Below are 5,163 nucleotides of genomic sequence, written 5' to 3'. Positions count from 1 at the left end.
ATGGCCTCAGCCAGAGTCAAAGGCCCTGGTGTGGTGTAGTTGGCCTCAACCAGCAGCACAGGCCCTGGTGTGGTGTAGGTGGCCTAAGCCGGCTGCACAGGTCCTGTGTGATGTAGTTTGCCTCAGCCAGTAGCACAGGCCCAGGGGTGATGAACATGGCCTCATCCAGCAGCACAGCCCTTGGTGTGTTGTAGACGGCCTCATCCAGAGCCACAGGCTCTGTGTGGTGTACATGGCCTCAGCCAGCAGCACAGGCCTTGGTGTGGTGTCCATGGCCTCAGCCAGTAGCACAGGCCCTGGTGTGATGTAGACGGGCTCAGCCAGAGCCACGGGCCATGGTGTGGTGTAGGTGGCCTAAGCTGGCTGCACAGGTCCACAGCCAGCAGCACAGGCCCTGGTGTGGTGTACATGGCCTCAGCCAGAAGCACTGGCCCTGGTGTGGTGTAGATGGCCTCAGACAGAAGCACAGTCCCTTGTTTGGTGTAGTTGGCCTCAGCCAGCACCACAGGCCTTGGTGTGGTGTCCATAGCCTCAGCCAGCAGCACAGGACCTGGTGTGATGAACATTGCCTCATCCAGCAGCACAGTCCTTGGTGTGTTGTAGACGACCTCATCCAGAGCCACAGGCCCTGGTGTGGTGTACATGGCCTCAGACAAAGCCACAGGCCCTGGTGAGCTGTCCATGGCCTCAGCCAGAGCCACAGGCCTTGGTGTTGTGTAGGTGGCCTAAGCTGGCTGCACAGGTCCACATCCGGAAGCACAGGCCCTGGTGTGTTGTAGATTGCCTCAGCCAGAGCCACAGACCCTGGTGTGGTGTTCATGGCCTACGCCAGAGCGACAGGCCCACAGCAAGCAGCACAGGCTCTGGTGTGGTGTCCATAGCTCAGCCAGCAGCACAGCTCCTGTTGTGGTGTAGTTGGCCTCAGCCAGCAGCACAGGTCCTGGTGTGGTGTAGTTGGCCTCAGCCAGAGCCACAGGCACTGGTGTGGTGTCCATAGCCTCAGCCAGAAGCACAGGCCTTGGTGTGGTGTCCATGGCCTCAGCCAGTAGCACAGGCCCTGGTGTGGTGTAGGTAGCCTAAGCTGGCTGCACAGGTCCACAGCCAGCAGCACAAGCCCTGGTGTGGTGTACATGGCCTCAGCTAGAGGCACAGGCCCTGGTGTGGTGTAGATATGTCTCAGCCAGAGACACAGGCCCATGTGTGGTGTAGTTGGCCTCAGCCAGCAGCACAGGCCCTGGTGTGGTGTCCATATACTCAGCCAGCAGCACAGGTCCTGTGTGGTGTAGATGGCCTCAGCCAGAGCCACAGGCCCTGGTGTGGTGTAGTTGGCCTCAGCCAGCAGCAAAGGCCCTGGTGTGGTGTCTATAGCCTCAGCCAGCAGCACAGGTCCTGTGTGGTGTAGGTGGCCTCAGCCAGAAGCACAGGACCTGGTGTGATGAACATTGCCTCATCCAGCAGCACAGTCCTTGGTGTGTTGTAGACGGCCTCAGCCAGAGCCACAGGCCCTGGTGTGGTGTACATGGCCTCAGACAAAGCCACAGGCCCTGGTGAGGTGTCCATGGCCTCAGCAAGAAGCACAGGCCCTGGTGTGATGCAGACGGCATCAGCCAGAGCCTCTGGCCCTGGTTTGGTGTAGATAGCCTAAACCGGCTGCAAAGGTCCACAGCCAGAAGCACAGGCCCTGGTGTGGTGTAGTTGGCCTCAGCCAGAAGCACAGGCCCTGGTGTGGTGTAGCTGACGTCAGCCAGAGCCACAGGCCCTGGGGTGGTGTCCATAGCCTCATCCAGCAGCACAGCCCTTGGTGTGTTGTAGACGGCCTCTTCCAGGGCCACAGGCCCAGTTGTGGTGTAGGTTGCCTCAGCCAGCAGCGCAAGACCTGTGTGGTGTACATGGCCTCAGCCAGCAGCACAGGCCCTGGTGTGGTGTAGGTGGCCTAAGCTGGCTTCACAGATCCACCGCCAGCAGCACAGGCCCTGGTGTGGTGTAGTTGGCCTCAGCTAGCAGCACAGGCCCTGGTGTGGTGTCCATAGCCTCATCCAGGAGCACAGTCCTTGGTGTGTTGTAGACGGCCTCAGACAGTGCGACAGGCCCTGGTGAGGTGTCCATGGCCTCAGCAAGAACCACAGGCCCTGGTGTGATGTAGACGGCCTCAGCCAGAGCCTCTGGCCCTGGTTTGGTGTAGATAGCCTAGACCGGCTGCACAGGTCCACAGCCAGAAGCACAGGCCCTGGTGTGGTGAAGTTGGCCTCAGCCAGAAGCACAGGCCCTGGTGTGGTGTAGCTGACATCAGCCAGAGCCACAGGCCCTGGTGTGGTGTCCATAGCCTCATCCAGCAGCACAGCCCTTGGTGTGTTGTAGATGGCCGCTTCCAGCGCCACAGGCCCAGTTGTGGTGTAGTTGCCTCAGCCAGCAGCGCAGTACTTGTGTGGTGTACATGGCCTCAACCAGAGCCACAGGCCCTGTGTGGTGTACATGGCCTCAGCCAGAGTCAAAGGACCTGGTGTGGTGTAGTTGGCCTCAACCAGCAGCACAGGCCCTGGTGTGGTGTAGGTGGCCTAAGCCGGCTGCACAGGTCCTGTGTGATGTAGTTTGCCTCAGCCAGTAGCACAGGCCCAGGGGTGATGAACATGGCCTCATCCAGCAGCACAGCCCTTGGTGTGTTGTAGACGGCCTCATCCAGAGCCACAGGCTCTGTGTGGTGTACATGGCCTCAGCCAGCAGCACAGGCCTTGGTGTGGTGTCCATGGCCTCAGCCAGTAGCACAGGCCCTGGTGTGATGTAGACGGGCTCAGCCAGAGCCACAGGCCATGGTGTGGTGTAGGTGGCCTAAGCTGGCTGCACAGGTCCACAGCCAGCAGCACAGGCCCTGGTGTGGTGTACATGGCCTCAGCCAGAAGCACTGGCCCTGGTGTGGTGTAGATGGCCTCAGACAGAAGCACAGTCCCTTGTTTGGTGTAGTTGGCCTCAGCCAGCACCACAGGCCTTGGTGTGGTGTCCATAGCCTCAGCCAGCAGCACAGGACCTGGTGTGATGAACATTGCCTCATCCAGCAGCACAGTCCTTGGTGTGTTGTAGACGACCTCATCCAGAGCCACAGGCCCTGGTGTGGTGTACATGGCCTCAGACAAAGCCACAGGCCCTGGTGAGCTGTCCATGGCCTCAGCCAGAGCCACAGGCCTTGGTGTTGTGTAGGTGGCCTAAGCTGGCTGCACAGGTCCACATCCGGAAGCACAGGCCCTGGTGTGTTGTAGATTGCCTCAGCCAGAGCCACAGACCCTGGTGTGGTGTTCATGGCCTACGCCAGAGCGACAGGCCCACAGCAAGCAGCACAGGCTCTGGTGTGGTGTCCTTAGCTCAGCCAGCAGCACAGCTCCTGTTGTGGTGTAGTTGGCCTCAGCCAGCAGCACAGGTCCTGGTGTGGTGTAGTTGGCCTCAGCCAGAGCCACAGGCACTGGTGTGGTGTCCATAGCCTCAGCCAGAAGCACAGGCCTTGGTGTGGTGTCCATGGCCTCAGCCAGTAGCACAGGCCCTGGTGTGGTGTAGGTAGCCTAAGCTGGCTGCACAGGTCCACAGCCAGCAGCACAAGCCCTGGTGTGGTGTACATGGCCTCAGCTAGAGGCACAGGCCCTGGTGTGGTGTAGATTTGTCTCAGCCAGAGACACAGGCCCATGTGTGGTGTAGTTGGCCTCATCCAGCAGCACAGGCCCTGGTGTGGTGTCCATATACTCAGCCAGCAGCACAGGTCCTGTGTGGTGTAGATGGCCTCAGCCAGAGCCACAGGCCCTGGTGTGGTGTAGTTGGCCTCAGCCAGCAGCACAGGCCCTGGTGTGGTGTCCATGGCCTCAGCCAGAAGCACTAGCCCTGGTTGGAAGTAGATGGCCTCAGACAGATCCACAGGCCCTGGTGTGGTGTAGTTGGCCTCAACCAGCAGCACAGGCCCTGGGGTGATGAACATGGCCTCATCCAGAGCCAAAGGCCCTGGGGTGGTGTCCATAGCCTTAGCCAGCAGCACAGGTCCTGGTGTGGTGTCCATAGCCTCAGCCAGCAGCACAGGTCCTGTGTGGTGTAGATGGCCTCAGACAGAGCCACAGGCCCTGGTGTGTTGTAGACGGCCTCATCAGGAGCCACAGGCCCTGTGTGGTGTAGGTTGCCCCAGCCAGCAGCACTGGCCCTGTGTGGTGTACATGGCCTCAGCCAGTAGCACAGGCCCTGGTGTGATGTAACCTGCTTCAGCCAGGGCCAGAGGCCATGGTGTGGTGTAGGTGGCCTAAGCTGGCTTCTCAGGTCCACAGCCAGCAGTACAGTGCCTGGTGTGGTGTTCATGGCCTCAGCCAGAAGCACTGGCTGTGGTGTGGTGTAGCTGGCCTCAGCCAGAGCCACAGGCCCTGGTGTGGTGTTCATGGCCTCAGCCAGAGCCAAATGCCCTGGTGTGGTGTCCATAACTTCAGCCAGCAGCACAGGTCTTGGTGTGGTGTCCATGGCCTCAGCCAGTAGCACAGGCCCTGGTGTGATGTAGACGGCCTCAGCCAGAGCCACAGGCCCTGGTGTGGTGTAGGTGGCCTAAGCTGGCTGCACAGGTCCACAGCCAGAAGCACAGGCCCTGGTGTAATGTAGATGACCTATGTTAGCAGAATAGGCCTCGGTGTGGTGCGGATGGACTCACACAGCAGCACAAGACATTGCTGAAAACAGCCAAAAGGTATGTCGTTAATGTGGCATTATTAATGGACCGCTGCTTTGGGTCTTTCAACACCCTCCTTCTCTGGATCAAAACCAGCTCAGTGACATGAAAAGTAAATGCTTACAGCACCTGGTATTCCCATGCAGTCTCCCATTCAAGTACTAACCAAGCCCAACCGTGCTTAGCTTCCGAGATCAGACGAGATCGGGCGTTGCCAAGGCGGTATGGCCGTAAGTTGCTGGCTCCAGCACAAAGCGTCAATTTATGGTATCAAGTAGTGAGGTGCCCAGTACTCAAAGTTATGAACACAAGCCTCCAATTTAACTACACTGTTAACGGTAACTGCATGCTTGCCTAATAACCTAACCAAAGGACTCATTTTAGCGTTTGACCAGCCCCACAACCCTTGGTGTGTTGTAGACGGCCTCAGCCAGATCCACAGGACCTGGTGTGGTGTAGTTGGCCTCAGCCAGCATCAAAGG

At 59.1% G+C, this 5,163-nt stretch overlaps 1 non-coding gene across 1 annotated transcript; it reads right to left on the bottom strand.

Annotated features, from left to right (window-relative positions):
* Nucleotides 1–4,798: 4,798 nt before the first annotated feature.
* Nucleotides 4,799–4,917, bottom strand: LOC134629999 (5S ribosomal RNA). The gene has a single exon (XR_010094120.1). It is a non-coding gene; the product is annotated as a 5S ribosomal RNA (ribosomal RNA).
* Nucleotides 4,918–5,163: the final 246 nt, after the last annotated feature.

The sequence above is a fragment of the Pelmatolapia mariae genome, linkage group LG6 (assembly GCF_036321145.2).
Source record: "Pelmatolapia mariae isolate MD_Pm_ZW linkage group LG6, Pm_UMD_F_2, whole genome shotgun sequence".
In the NCBI taxonomy this organism is placed as follows: Eukaryota; Metazoa; Chordata; class Actinopteri; order Cichliformes; family Cichlidae; genus Pelmatolapia; species Pelmatolapia mariae.
The sequence above is the reverse complement of the archived record's forward strand: the minus strand, read 5'-3'. Positions and strand labels throughout refer to the sequence as shown.